Source organism: Pinus tabuliformis, chromosome 4_1 (assembly GCF_031772625.1).
Source record: "Pinus tabuliformis cultivar Carrire ecotype Pingquan chromosome 4_1, CPIR1, whole genome shotgun sequence".
Classification (NCBI taxonomy): domain Eukaryota; kingdom Viridiplantae; phylum Streptophyta; class Pinopsida; order Pinales; family Pinaceae; genus Pinus; species Pinus tabuliformis.
Window position 1 is genome coordinate 176,410,059 of NC_142303.1, and position 16,549 is coordinate 176,426,607.

A 16,549-nucleotide genomic window follows, 5' to 3' on the forward strand; every position below is an offset into this window, starting at 1 on the left:
CAGTGAGGCAGCCACAGAGACGGATGAACCCCATGCTTAAAGAGGTTGTAAGAGATGAATTGCAAAAGTTACTAAAAGTAAAGTTCATTTATCCCATTTTTGACAGCCAATGGGTATCTCCATTAGTAATAGTTCCCAAGAAAAATAGTAAATGGCGAGTTTTTGTTGACTATCGAGAACTGAATAAGGCTACCCTTAAAGACTACTTTCCACTGCCATTTATTGACCAAGTTTTGGATACATTCGTTGGAAAAATGTCATTTTCCTTTCTAGATGGTTTTAGTGGCTACAATCAGATTAGCATTGCCTTAGGAGGCCAAAATAAAACAACATTTAGTTGTCCCTGGGGAACTTATTCTTACAATGTACTACCATTTGGATTGTGCAATGCTCCAACAACATTTCAAAGAGATTAGCAATTTTCGCTGATCTGGTCCACGAATGTGTTGAGGTATATATGGATGATTTTTCAATATATGGTGATTCCTTTGACAATTCTTTGCAAAATCTTGAGAAAGTTTTACAACGATGTATAGAAACCAATTTGTCTTTAACCAATGAAAATTTTTATATGATGATGAATGAGGGAATAATCTTAGGACATCATATTTTTCCTAAGGGAATCAAGGTAGACCGAAACAAAATACAAATTATTGTCGAATTGCCAATTCCAACAAATCAAAAGGATATAAGAAGCTTTCTTGGTTATGCAAGTTATTATAGGAGATTTATTGAAAAGTTTAGCAAGATAGAATTGCCACTGTTTAAACTTCTTGCAAAATATGTAACATTCAATTGGAATGAGGCTTGTCAAAAAGCTTTCGAGAAACTCAAAGAGAAACTAAGTACTGCTCCAGTTTTAAGGGGACCCAATTGGACTTTACCTTTTCACATTTCAACTAATGCATCTGACACAGCAGTAGGAGCTTCCTTAGGGCAAAAATAATATGCTTTAACTTACGCCATTTACTTTATCAGTAAAAATTTTACTCCTGCTAAACTCAACTACACACTAACGGAAAAGGAAATGCTTGCCATTATACATGCGGTGAACAAATTTCGTCATTATATAACTGGATATGAAGTCCCCATTCACACAGACCACTTTACCATTAAATACTTAATGAACAAACCTATTACTAATGACAGGATCACAAGATGGTTACTCTTACTACAGGAATTTAATCTCACCATACTAGACAGACTAGGGAAAGAGAACCAGGTAGCAGATTGCTTTTCTAGACTACAAAATTCAGGTGAAGCTGTCCAAGTTGAAGATTCATTTCCTGATGAACACTTGTTTTCAATTTCAGTGTTAATTCCATGGTATGCTGATTTAGCTAACTACTTGTCCACATGAAAGGTACCACCATCTTTTAGTTCAAAGGAGAAGAAAAGGCTGATCAAACAAAGCACAAGATATTCATGGGTTAATGGGGATTTGTTTTACACTGGTTATGATATGATCATTAGAAGATGCATTAGAGAGGATGAAATAATTGATATACTAACCTCATGCCATGATCAACCTTGTGGTGGCCATTTTTCAATTAACAGGACAACACACAAAATTCTTAGCTTTGGCTACTATTGGCCATCAATTTTCAAAGGTTAAAAGAAGTATGTAAGAAGTTGTGACAGTTGCCAATGCATGGGCAGACCAACCACTTCTGATGAGATGCCACTATAGCCACAAGTGCATCTAGAACCATTTGAAAAATGGGCTCTAGACTTTGTTGGACCCATCAATCCACCATTCGAAAGGTAAGAAGTACATTCTTGTATGTACCGATTATGTGACTAAATGGGCTGAAACAAAGGCACTTGCAAGGGAAATTGAACAAACAATAGTAAATTTCCTTTTTGAGGAAATCTTTGTTAGATATGGAGTACCCAGAGAGATAGTAACTGACCAAGGGACTCAATTCACATCAAGACTGGTTCAAGAAATTACAGAGAAGTACAAAATCAAGCATAGATGGAGCACACCCGACCATCCGCAGGCCAATGGCCAAGTGGAATCTACAAATAAAACACAGAAGGGATCATGACAAAAGCAGTGGCAACAAACAGAAAGGATTGGGCAGACAAGCTCAATGAAACACTATGGGCATATAGAATTACTTGGAAAAACACAATAGAGTTTACACCCTATCAGCTAGTCTATGGAAAGGAGGTCATGCTGCCAATAGAATTTCAAATACATACATATAAATTGGCTGTAGACTTAGGAATAGACCTCTCTGAAGCCTAGCAAAAAAGAATCATGTAATTGAACCAGCTGGATGAGATGAGACAAGAGGCAGTGCAAAGGACAACAATGATACAACAACAAAGGAGACAGTGGCATGACAAGATAATTAAGAAGAAGGAATTTCAAGTTCATGATTGGGCATTACTCTTCGACTCAAAATTCAAGGATTATAAAGCTAAATTTACAACCCACTGGATGGGCCCTTATGAAATCATTGAAGTCTTTGTGAATGGATCAATCAAATTAACTTCAATTGACTGAGAAGGACAAACATATCTGGTCAATGGACATAGGCTAAAGATCTATCATAAGCCTGTCAGCAAAGAAGACTTCATGAGGACAGTATCACAACAAAAGGAGGTACAGATAGTACAACAGTGAGCTGTAATATCCAAGCCTTAAATAGTTTCTATTTTCTACAATAAAATAAAATAAAAATAATAAAAAAAATAAAAAATAAAATAAAATAATGTTTAGATATGAAAACCAGAGATGGCATAATATAAACACGAATTCTTATGAGAAAACCAAGAAATTGGCTTGTAAGAATTCCTTTTTAGCTTAGTGTAAATAGAAAAATAAAAGGAATCTGAAAGAAATATGACTTGAGGACAAGTCAAATCATCAGTGGGGGAGAAGAAAGTCTGAACTTGTTCATGCTTTTCTGTCTCCCTAAGTTCATCTCCAGCAGAGGAAGAGATTTGTCTCTACATTTTCTAATGGATTCTTAATAAAAATAATTGTTGTTCAGTATTTTCCAAAAGGATTTGTTTGTAAACTCAAAACATATCTCAGTAAAGGGACCTGTTATATACAAATTCTCATTTTTAGAAAGGGACCTGTTATATACAAATTCTCATTCTCATAAAGGAACCTGTTATCATTCTCAGGCGAGGAACCTTTATCATTCTCAGCCAAGGGTCCTATTCTAAACACATTTTCAGAATGGGATCTCTTCAGAGGAAGATTACAAACAAAGAAGAAGACTGCATCCAAGAAGAAGAATATTGCAAAGAAGAAGACTGGAATACACATAAGAAGAAAGAGACTACATTTAAAAGAGAAATGGACACCATCACATTCTGCCTGAACATATCAAGCAACAAAAGCCAACTCCCAAACAAAGAGATATCAGAGGGCTGTAAGAATTGTCATTTTAATATTTTTAATTTCTTTTATTAATTTTAATTTTTAGATGGTGGTTTATGATAATTATTGATTTTAGTTTCTAAATACCCTGCTTATCCTATATCGTTCATTCTTATATCCTGTAGGAGTCAGTCGTACTCTTCTACCTATATCCTCTAGCTATAACCTATTTCCTATTTCTGAACATTAGTCCTATCTTCTACCTTGTATATATTCCCGAAGGTATGATCCTTAAGGCCTACCTTTTGATCCAGTACATACATTTCTAATCAACCTATAGTCATAAGTACCAACAGACCTACCAAAACTAAGCATGCATACTTAAGAACTGAACTTTGAAGAAAGAGATTAGGTCACAAACACAAAGGATTTATCAAATTTTAAGCAACAAAACAAGTCACGAATATGAAGGATTTATAAATTTGTATGGTTTTCAACCTATATATATATATATATATATTTTTTTTTTTTAAATCTAGAGAATAAAACATAATTGATAGACAAAGGGTATGTGATCATAAGAAGGATTAACGACTAGCTCAGCAAAATCATCATGACTCGATGCTCTTATGACCTGAAGGCATCATAATGTTCCATATACCTGATTTTATCATTAAAATACTGTTGCCAGGACTCTGAAGGCCATTATTAAAAAATCCTTGTGTAAGGCATTGAAGGGAATTTTGATTTTATTGGAAGTGTCCTCCATTTAATAAGAGATACACATAATACTCAGGCCTAGGTAGTTCTCTTATCATAACTATGGTGAAATTTGTTTTTACAGCATAAGGGAAATATAGTAATTTTCTACAAACTATGGTAGAATTCTTTTTACAATTGTAAATTTTTCTTTCACACAGGGTAACGGAAGATATTTTTTTTTTTTCTCCATGGCAAACCGAGCAGAGCCACACCAATTTGACCCTTCCAAATAACATAAGGACCGCATAGACATTTTTAGGGCAAAACAATGGCTGCCATTCTTAGAAAAATATAGTGGGCACAATGAGAAAACGACAAGGGAGTTTGGCTCTTCATTTACTAGTGAAAGAGCCATTGTAGGAAACTTGTCTTTTAGGGTCTCAGGAGACACAATTGCTCAAGAAATAGGTATAAGCCCAGAAGGAGAAAAGTGTTTTAAAACCAATCAGTTCAAAGATAAAACATGGACACATTTCATATCCAGGACAAGGGTATCATCAGTGGACTGGAAATCAGAGATACCAAAGAGCTGGCTCATTCATCCATGGGATGAAATTGTTTATGTCATTCAGAAATTTTAACTGTGGGGGATGATACAACATTGTATTTCTTTATCATATCAAATTTTTAATGCATCTAAGAGGGGAATGCATTATAAGTTTTCCTTATTTTCTTTTATAAAGTTTGACTAAAATGTCTAAGACCATTCAAAAACAAAGGAAAAACAAGGATAATAGTCTACACCATTTTGGTTTGATGAAAATCTTGATTGAATTTGAACTGCAAAAGATAAATGTGACCTGGAAGAAGTTCTTGGTGGCTAATGAGTTTATGACAAATGATGAGCAAGCAAAGCAACATAATTCACAAGAGGAGCAACATAATTCAAAGGAAGGATAACAACATGCAGAACTAGTGATTGATGTAGATGCTATAGAGGAAGACTTTTCAGAGTACATACTAAGTAAATCTATTCCATCCAGTAGCAGTATCAGAACAAGGAGGATGGTAAGGGAGGAGGCTGCAAGGGCTAAACAGGATAAAATTTTCTCCAATTACACAAGAAAGTCTAGAAACACTAACTTAGGTCAGAAAAGGGAAAACGTTGGAGGAGGATGATGTTCTACAACAGGCACACTATGAATACATATAGGGATTGGAAAGTAAAGACAAGGAAAAGGAGCAATAAGAACAAAAGGCCTCAGGTAAAAAGAAAAGAAAACTGGAAAGGAAAGTTGAAGTTACAACATCTTATGGAATCATAGGTTTTGGAAAGAGTAGTGAAAAGAGAAAATGAGACACTCAAAATACAAAGCAAGAAGTTTCAAGTTGAGAATAAAAAATTGAAAAAGAAGGTTAAGAAACTCTCAGCCTATAAAATGAAAATTTGTAAGAAGGCCTACAAACTCTACAAGCAAAAGAAAGCAATTAAAACCAAGTATCAAATCCTGAAGAAAGAGTAAATGAGACACTCAAAATACAAATCAAGAAGTTTCAAGTTGAGAATAAAAAATTGAAAAAGAAGGTTAAGAAATTCTCAGCCTATAAAATGCAAATTTGTAAGAAGGCCTACAAACTCTTCAAGCAAAAAAAAACAATTAAAACCAAGTATCAAATCCTGAAGAAAGAGTATAAAGCCCAAAATGAACATTAACACTTTACTCTAGGTAGCAGAAGTAGACATAGAGGAAGAAGATAGAATTTGATAGGTTAGAACTTATTTTGCATGAGGGCATGCAAAATCCTGAGTTTGGGGGAATGTTGGTATCAAATTATGACTGTCCATTCCACTTAAAATCCTCTTTTGACTATCATTTTTTACCATTTAACCTTCATATTCCAGCTATAATCCTTAGAAACTAAATGATAGGATGTCATTATCATTATTTTTAGTTTGAAATTAATTTTTGAAATTATTATGTTAAAAATGACATTTTTCAGAAAATTACAAGAAGTTGTGACTTCCTGTAAATGCTCCATTGTTTGACATGTTGCATAGCAGGTGGGCAAATTTGAAGATTATGGGCATGAAATAAAATGTAAATGGATGGTGGATCACCTATCCACTTTCAGTTTTGAAGAAAACAAGTGTCCAGTCAACGGTGGTCAAACCCAACCACTTAAGCAAGTTTTCTAGATTTTGTGAAGAGAATAATTTCTATTTTGATAACTTTTACATAAATGAAGGAATTGATTCAATTTCGACCTTCTTGGATGTAATTAATAGAATTCTGTTAGGATAATATGGAGGAGGAATAGCTTCTTTTGTTATAGGGTTCTTGATAAATAATCTATGGAAGAAGACTATGTTTTAGAGCTAGATTGTAAACGTATGAAAGTACAATTTGTGCATTTTTGATTCCAGACTTAATATAGACTTCATCACCAAGTTATGTCTCAAGATCTAGCAGTTACACTCTTCTGAATCATTTTATATTGTGCTTGTGAAGTGTTGAAGGGCCCTCATCACTACGTTGGTACACTCTGTTTTCAAGTTTCCTTACTAGTTATATATTCAAATTCGAAAATTAGAAGTTATTTTATGTGTAGAAGTAAAGGTTATGTTACTAGAGTTATCAATTGAAAAGAGCTTGCATTCATTGTGAAAAGAACCTTGTAAAAGGATTCAACCAATTCTGATCTTGAAATTGATATATATGCTTGCAGTCATACAATTTCCATATTTGCTTATTGGCCTTGACTTTGAAAATAGTTCTGGTTTTATTTCCAAGTGATTCAAATTGTAGTTGTTAAATTCAATTTTCAATTTGATATGTGATTCTTGTAAAAAGATTCAACTGTTATTGGTTTGCAACATTACTCATCTTATTCAATGTTTGATTTAATTTGTTATTGAAATTACCTTGGATTGTTATGATTGGGAAAAGTTCTATTGAGCAATATTCTTGTAAGGGAATGTTAGGATTTTAACCAGTCATTAACACTCTGTTTTTGTTACTTAGGCAATCAGAATTTCATAATATTTTTTTTATCTAGATTGATGCTTGAGTGATTGAAAAGACAATGAAGGATCTCTTGTAAGAGAGCACTGTTAATTTCATTCACTAGGCTGTCATTAGAACCTTAGATCCTTCTAGATCTATATACTTTAGGTGAGCACCTCTAAGTGTACTTTCCCAGGTTGATAAAAGAATTAAGAGCTTAACTTATCTTAGTAAGTAAAGATCAAAAAGCACCAACCATGTTTTGTCAAGGCACCAACCTTGGAATTAGGAGCACCAACTCCCATGACACCAATCCTTCCAGTTCTGAGGCACCAACCTCAAGGGCTCCAACCCTCTGCTGCAAACTGTCTAGATCTGTTTTGTCAAGGTACCAACCTTGGATATGGGAGCACTAACTCAAGGATACCAATCCTTCAAACTATTGAGGCACCAACCCGAAGGTCTCCAACCCTCTTGTCAAGGCATGTTTGATAGTAATGTTCTGCTCTCAGAACTCTTCTTTACTGAGTTTTGTCTGTTTACAGCTTCACTGTAGTCTCCATGCTACAGCATCAATGGAAATCAGTCTTCATATGAAGAAGTCTATACAACTCTTCATACTGTCCACACAGAGTGTGAAATAGCCATCATGATCTCTGATAATGTCTCCACACAACTTTAGTGAGTCTATTATTAGCTGCACTAAGCTCTGATTAATTCGTCGTTGGTCTGAGCCTTTCACAGGTTAGCCCGATCAATAGAGTTTCTCATTCGTCATCTTCCTCCTATCTCGCTGGACCTTCAGCTTCCTCTTGTCCTGTTGGACCTTCGGCATCCTCCTGTCCTACTGGACCTACCGCTGCCTCTGTTTATTCCAGTTTGCCAACATCTAAACTTTCCTTGTTCTCTGTTTTATATACCTAATACGCTTGACCTTTGGCTTCCTCCTTGCTCACTTGAGCTTCGGCTTCATCAACGCTCACTCAACCTTTTGGCTTCCCTCCTCCGGTCGCTTTAGCTTCCTTTGCGCTCACTCGTCCATCTACGCTCGCTTGATTCTTTGGCTTCCGGGTCCATGGCTTCCTCTATCTATTCGAGTGTTCCAATACTCACAGGACACGTAAATTCAGAAGAGAGGGAAAATTACAAAGAAATGTTGCATATTAAAAAGTATCAGAGAGGCCCTTTTTTCTTTAATATTTATACAATAGACTCAATCATTATTTACGGAGGATTTCATTGGAGATGCTGTACCAACAAAGAGGTCCCACATGCCACGTCACAATCGTAATCGCAATCGACAGTTTGACATCCCTTTAGAGACTAGTGATACAATGCAGATGTGATATTACATTTAGTAATGTTAAATGGTGCATTCGGGTCCATGTTATTATCACAATTGGCACTTTCAATGTGGCAAAGCTTTAACCCTTTAAACCCGAGACCATACAACATATCTTCCGACATAGTGGACGCGATATTACAATAGGGTGCATTACAATGGGGCGACGGGTCCGCGGTATTATCGCAATCATAGTTTTAACGTGACAAGGCCTTAAACACTGTGATTCATAACTCCCGATACGATATATGCAATATACCATTAGGGTGCGATATAATAGGACCATCGAGTCCGCGACTATATATCGCAATTGGTTGTTTCAATGTGGCATCCCGTTAAGACTTATGATATGATAATTCTGATGAGGTGGACGCGATATGATATTAAACAATTGTTAATACATCCGTCAGGTCCATAGCTTATCGCATTCGGCAGTTTTCCCTTGTTACCTCTCTTCAAGACTTGTGATTACTGCGGATGCGATATTACAATAGAGCATATTGTTATGGATCCGTAATACATATCGCAGTCGAGGGATTCAATGTGAAACATAATAAAGCGATAAAGCTGCCGATATTGATTTTTCATGGTATTCCTTAGCGATCCTCCACCGTTGATCTGCTCACGATCTAACGGTCAACACTTAACCCGATCAACCCAGAAGCATACATTGATCCTTCGCCGTCAATCAACCTGCACTGGATCCAACAGCCTGCATGAATTTCGGGAGACCAATTTGCAAGGGAAATAACCACACGAAAAAGTGGTTTTCTCTCTCCACTTGAGTGCTATGTGTCGCCCATTCAATGGAATCGGGTGTTCTCCTCTAAATACCACTTACAGCCTAGCGTCCACCTGAAAACCACTGCCACTGTTACAAATCCGCCTTTTGGAATATAAACACGTGAATTCACTTTGACTTTAACCCGATATTATATACTTTAACCTGATATATGTGGTTATATACTTTAACCCAATATATACTCCTCCGCTCCTTTCTGGTCTGATATGACTCTGAGATGGCTTCCGTTACATTGCTCCAATAGCTCTTCTCTGATATTCCTTTGATATCACATGATATGGCTCCTCTATTAACTGCTCTTTCGCTGGCTTCTCCTCCTGGTGCGTGTTGCTCTTTGTTCTTTCTGATGAACAATATGGCTCCTCTATTAACTGCTCTTTCGCTGGCTTCTCCTCCTGATGCATGTTCCTCTTCTGATGGCTTCCCTGATGGCTTTTCTCCTTGGCTTCTTGCTCTTGTTTCTTCATGGATCTACTTTGCTTCTGCTTGGCTTCATATCATCATTTAGTATCCTAGAATATTGCCATATTGACATACTCTTGTTGCTTCATGGATATGATTTACTTGGCTTCAAATCATTGTTTACTATCCAAAATATTGCCATATTGACATCAATGAAAATTTAGATTAACAATCTCCCCCTTTGCTATTGATGGAAATATTCTTCTTCTCTCCCCCTTTGACATCAATGGCAAAGGAGTGCACAAGGACTCCCCTTGTCAAACTACTACTCTTCTTCATGAATAGCAGATCTTCATGGGTGTATTACTCCCCCTGTCATAGTGCTCTTCTTTTTACTCAAGATATAAGGATCGCTGCAACTAGCACATTATCCCTTCTTCATGTCTCAGAACTAATTTATCATGGCTTCAACAATGCTTAGAGATTCTTCACTTCAATGCTTCTAAATAGATTGCAAATAGCCACACACAAAATGTTCAAGTCTAAGTTTTTATGCTTCAATCCATATTTTGTTGTCTTCCACAGTCAGAATTAAGGGGCCTTCATAGTCCAATCAAGAGAAAAAATTGCCATCTTTCTTGTTATCCTCTTTAGATCAGATTTCCTTTGTATTTCTACGCTTCTCCTTAATTTACCGAGCTATATTCTACTGCACAACATTCTCCTTTCTATAGTCTTTTGATGAGCCATCTTTTCCTTGTGTTCTTGAAAAAAAGATCTCTGCAAGTTATCTCCACAAGCAGATTTTGATATCCAATCTGTGACTGTATTTTAAATTCTTTTTACTAATTGGCATCTTTTTGCAATGCTTCAGTTTTGTTAGATGTTGCCAACTGCTCTTTCTTCATGCTTCATTCCCAAATGTATTTGTTTGTTTGAAGGTTGCCTCTATTTGTGTCCATAATCTACTTGTTCTCACATCAAATCCCTGAGTCGAAACATTTAACATCTGTAATATCAACACCATAGTTATTTGCCCTATTTCTCTAGTATTAGATGACCTTCTCTGTTGCTCCAATTACTACTTAGTGATCAAGTGGAAAACATCTTCAACAACAGTTCAAAGAATAGTTAAGAGATCAATTCTTCAATGGAGTGCTTGTGAGAGATGATCTTTATCAAAGAATGATTGTTAATATAGCTCAATAAGGATTTCATAAGGACCCTTTCATGAATAGCTTTTGCAATAATGATGAAGAATCACAGGCTCCCCCTAACTGTATGCATCATCTCTTTTGGTAGAGTCTTCCCATCAAATGCTTAGATTGTCGAAAATCAGGCCAATAACATGTGTTGTTGGTTGGAGAGTTCAAGGGACTTTCGGATTGTATTTTCTTCCTTCTCCATACTTGTGTAACTTTCTTCTTTTGCATGGTTCTAGCTTGTGTAAGAGCCCAAGTTAAGTTACGATCACGTGCCATATGACCAATGTTATGACACTTGAATCATTCTACATTGTTCACGAATAAGAATTTATGATTTCTTCCTGCAAAATTGTTCCTTAGAGATTGTTGGGGACCATAACATATATCTTTATGATATGGTTGGGGACCATAACATATATCTTTATGATATGCTTTACAATCTTTTGCCATGTGACCAAAGTTTGTACAAGAATAACAATAACCAAGAAATAAACTTTGGTACCTGGGAGATGGAGATTTCCTTGATGTGCTTCTCAAGACTTTCTGTCTTGAGATCCTTTGATGATAACCATTGCTTCTAGCATCCTTGACATTATCTACATTTGTTCATGGAGCAGGATTTCTTCCATTGTTGCCTTGATTTTTCTCCTTGCCTTTGCTGGAACTGGGAGCAACAAGGTACAACATGTCTAGATGGGACATATAGTACATGTAGTAGCAAGGTACAACATTTCTAAATGGGACAACTAGTACATGGTGTAGCAAAGTGCAACAATGGTACTTGAGACAACAACGAAGCTTGATGGATCAAGAAAATGGGACAATAGTATGGCAAACATGGAATGGCAATGTCACTAACAGTGGGACAACAATATGGTACATGGCACAACAGTGGCAGCATAAGGTTGCATCAGTATGATGTGTACAACATGGTCATGAGGTCCAGCAATGTGATTATGTGTACAACATGGTCATGAGGTCCAAAAATGTGATGATGGGTGCAGCATGGTGTAGCACAGTGAGGTGCAAGATGATGACGAGATGCAACACAATGGTAGGTGCAGGAGTCACCTTGGAGAATCAGTTGAAGTAGCATGTCTTCAACTGATCTCATGTAGAGATGATCTATTCTCTTATCTAGAATGTCTAAGTGTTGATTTCAGTTGTAAATGTACTATCTATCTCTCTCTCCCTCTCTGCTGAACTATTGAAGAACATATAAGAATAACTGATCAAGGGTTTCCCCACATTGGGGTCTGTCCCTGGCTAGCGCCACATCTTGTGTTCTCTTGTCTTGGCTTGTCTTCTGCGATTTATGTTTATGTTCTATCTGCAGTTTATTTTAATGCTAATGTGATTGCTAATTTGGAAAAGATATTGAGCTAACTGTGAAAATTGAAATAAATGTCTCCAAGCATAGAACATACCTAAAATTAACATGGTATCAGAGCTGAGGTGAAGACAAAGCCCAAGCAAGAATGAAAGAGCAATCACTAAAGACAGTTGGGAAAGGACAAAAGGATCAATGGATTCCTCATCCCTCTTCAAATTCACCAAGGGTGAAGTTAAAGCAGAGTATATTATCAAAATGGCATAGCGGAAGCTTCTGATGGCCTACCTACATATCACTTCAATGGGAAGTCTGGATCTCAGGGTGAAAGGAAAGGTAGATTCCTTTCTTACAATAAGTTCGGCCAGTACGCAAAGGAGTATCCAAATGGTAGGGACACATCTCTTGATGAAGATAAAAAATCATTCCAGGGACATCTTCAATGATTGGAGGAATGACAAATAATGCAGGTCATCAAGGAAATGACTGAATCTTCAAGGAAAGCAAGGAACCCCAGGTATGAAGAATCAAATGTTGTTTAAGATAAGATAAAGAAGCGTTATCTTGCATTGGCCCTCTCCTTCAGATTCTGTGGGAATCTGGCTTATTGATTATAGTGCTTCAAGGCACTTCATCTAACAGAAGGGTGCTCTCTTGAATTTGGTAAGAGATAGAAACAATCGTGGGATTATGCCTGGAGCTGATGCCACCTATCCCAGAAAGGGTGTATGAAATGTTACCCCTCAATTGAATGAGGGTAACTCGATTCATGTGCAAAATTTCTTTTATATACCTGATTGCAAGAAGAACCCGGTGTCCATTTCGGCAATGGAAGTCAAAGGTTTTAGGGTGGTATTCATCGATGGAAAGGTACGTGTTTGAAAATATGATTTTTAAAGATGATTTTACTCATGGGTTTAGGGTTGGCAATTTGTATCAAGTTGCAGGATGGTCCATTGGGGACCATGTAAATTGACACATCTCATCTATAACATCAGAGGTCGATTATGGGGCCCTACTCGATGTGAATCAGATGGTGACTAGGATGCCTGAATTCAAAAGGAGCATGAAGGTACATGTCTGAGATGTACCAAGGAAAATATTACAAGGGGACCATTCCCCTCATGTACAGGATTGGAAAAACGCAAGGGTTTTGAGATTCATTGGGAATCTCATGTATGCAGGCGGAAGAAGGGCCTCAATGGCTTGAAGCAAAACACCCCGGGCATATTATGAGAGGTTTAATAGTTGTCTGATAAAGATGAGATTCACTAGGAGAAAAACCGATCCTAACCATTGCTTGAAGGTTGTGGATGATAGATCTCTCATACCGACACCTTCTGAGGACGACCTATTTCTGACAGGTGTAGACCCTCTTAGAAGTAAGAGGGAGTTGGATTTTGGATGTGGAATGATAAACTGCAAGTTCGTGACTACCTCAAGGATCTTTAACTTTCAGAATTTATATGGTAGTGATGCCGAACCTGATTTGGGAAATGCCTCTGAGTTTCATAAACTCATTCACGTTGATGTTCTTGGCGAACTTTCATCCGGACATATGCTTTATAGTTAGCATGATTGTAGCCTCACTAGATTGGTGCCAAGGATCTTATGAGAAATCTTCAGGGCACAATTTCTCATGGATTGGGATAGACTGTCGAAAATGTGAAGCTGCATGATTATTCGAACGCTGATTGGGTAGGCAATGAGGAGGATCGCAAGAGCACTTCTGAGTGCTAGTTCTCTTTGGGTTCTATTTCGATATCTAGGATGAGCAGGAAGAAGAAGTCGGTTGCTATAAGCACCATTGCGACCGAATACATAGCTATGAGTATAATCTCGTGTGAAGCTTCCTAGTTGTGGAAGCTCTTGAGTGAGATGTTTGTACACATGATGGATACCACCGTGATCCTCTTTTTCAACTAGGGAGGTATTCAATTATTGAGGAATCCCGTATTCTATGATTGCTCCATCACATAGAAATCAGATACTACCTTATCAGGGATATGGTAAGTCGATGAGCAAGGAGGTTCCATCGTATTGAGACTGACGTACAAGTCACAGACATTCTGTCTAAGCCACAGGGAAAGGTCAAAACTATGACTTTCTTGAACGACTTGGAGTTGTTGAGAGACCTTCTTATCAGGGTCCTGCATGTTACATGAATTGAGCTCTGGGAGCTCTAGAGGGGGCTTGGGTTACTTACTGGAGAAAAAAATGACTATAAGGCCACTCACCCTCCCCTAATGGTGCATTGTGTATAGGGTGAATGGCTCAACCTTCCCCTGTGATACCCCGAGGCGACTTAGGGACATGATGATTAGTTCTCCTGTCAAGGAATCCTACCAATGCAGTCTGGGACTCATTGGAAGTACCTCTCATCTGATCAATGAGCAGGGAAATGGGGTTAGGGACCATAGTAGTACTAACGATGGATGCATCATTGTATCTACCATACTCCCATTGCTAGGATGACCTCCATTGATCTGGGATCAGTATCAGTGGTTTGAGACACTTTCTTGTGATATTGATCTGGGATCAATAAAACTAACTTCGGGTCAGTAGAGAATGGTATGAGACATGCTCGATCAATTCTTATTCTTCATGGTTCAGCAGAGCAGAGTAGAGAAGTGCAGGGCACTGATGGCAGAGATAGTATAGTCGAACAAATGGATAAGCAAATGGAGTTCTCCCTAGTTGAGAGGGAGTGTTAAAATTGGCAACTAGGTCCAAACTCCAAGTGTGTCATCTTATTAATGGCAGCGGATATTTTTCTTGGATCCCTCTCATCAAGAGGTGTAGGACTGATCTAAAGATGATCCGATTCTGATAAGTATTCATGGAGATATAAATTTATTTGTGTTATGGGACAATTTGTCAAGGTCGGCCATCAATCAAATAAACCCCACATGTGCTCAACGTTTTAGTATAAATGGAGGTGCCTTGAAATTCATTTGGACACACTCACTTGGGATCTCTTCCTCTCTACTTGTCTTTGGGTTTTAGTAGGAGGCGATATCCTAAGGGATAATGTTTCCCTAATGGAGAAGGGTTCTATGCTATCTAGAGGGAGTTCCCTAGGCTCTACGCTGCCCTAATGAAGAATCTCAAATCAGCCTTAACACAATCATGGATGAGACTACTATAGAGCAGCAAGGAGAAGTTCTAAACTTCCCTCAATGATGGTCCATAAGAGACCTAAGATGATATCCTAAAGAAGAGACCTAGCCCTAGCCGCAGATCTAAATGGAGCCACAAACTAGCCCTAGATGAAGTCATGATAAAAGCCCTAGCTGCAGGTAGAAAGGAGACTTAGCCATAGATGGAGGAGAGCCCTAGCCACAGTTAAGGTTGAGGTTTGTTTGTAGTTAAAGAAGCCCTAAATCCGCAGTTAAAGGAGGCCTATAAAGAAGGCTTAAATCCGTAGTTAAAGGAGGCCTACAATGGAGGCCTAAATCCGTAGTTAGAGGAGGCCTAAGTCTGCAGTAAAGAGAGGCCAAATTCATAGCAATTGAGGAGACCTATATGCAGCTAGAAAAGGAGACCTAGCCACATAAGAAGGACCCTATGTGTGCTGTAGGTGACAACATGGAAATCTATGTGTGTTGTAGATGACATCATGGAAATCTATGTGTGCTGTAGGTGTTACAGTGGGACAATAGTATAGCTCTACATGATGCAATACATGGACAACAAGTACATGAAACAATGCATGGAGCAGCAAGGTACAACATTTCTAGATGGGACAACTAGTACATGGAGCAGAAAGGTACAACATGTCTAGATGGGACAACTAGTACATGGAGTAGCAAGGTACAACATGTCTAGATGGGACAACTAGTACATGGAGCAGCAAGGTACACCATGTCTAAATGGGACAGCTAGTACATGGTGCAACAAAGTGCATCAATGGTACTTGGGACAACAATGAAGCTTGATAGAGGAAGAAAATGGGATAGTAGTATGGAAAACATGGAATGGCAATGTCACTAACAGTGGGACAACAATATTGTACATGGGACAACTGTGGCAGCATAAGGTGCAACAGTATGATGTGTACAACATGGTCATGAGGTCCAACAATGTGATGATGGGTGCAACATGGTGCAACACGGTGAGCTGCAACATGATAATAAGATGCATCACAATGATAGGTGAAGGAGTCACCTTGGAGAATTAGTTGAAGCAACATGTCTTCAACTAATGTCATGTAGAGATGATCTATTCTCTTATCTAGAAAGTCTAAGTGTTGACTCCAATTGTAAATGTACTATCTCTCTCTCTCTCTCTCTCTGTGCTGAACTATTGAAGAACATATAAGAAGAATTGATCAAGGGTTTCTCCACATTTGGGTTTGTCCTTGGCTAGCACCACATCTTGCGTCTTCTTGTCTTGGCTTGTCTTCTGCGATTTATGTT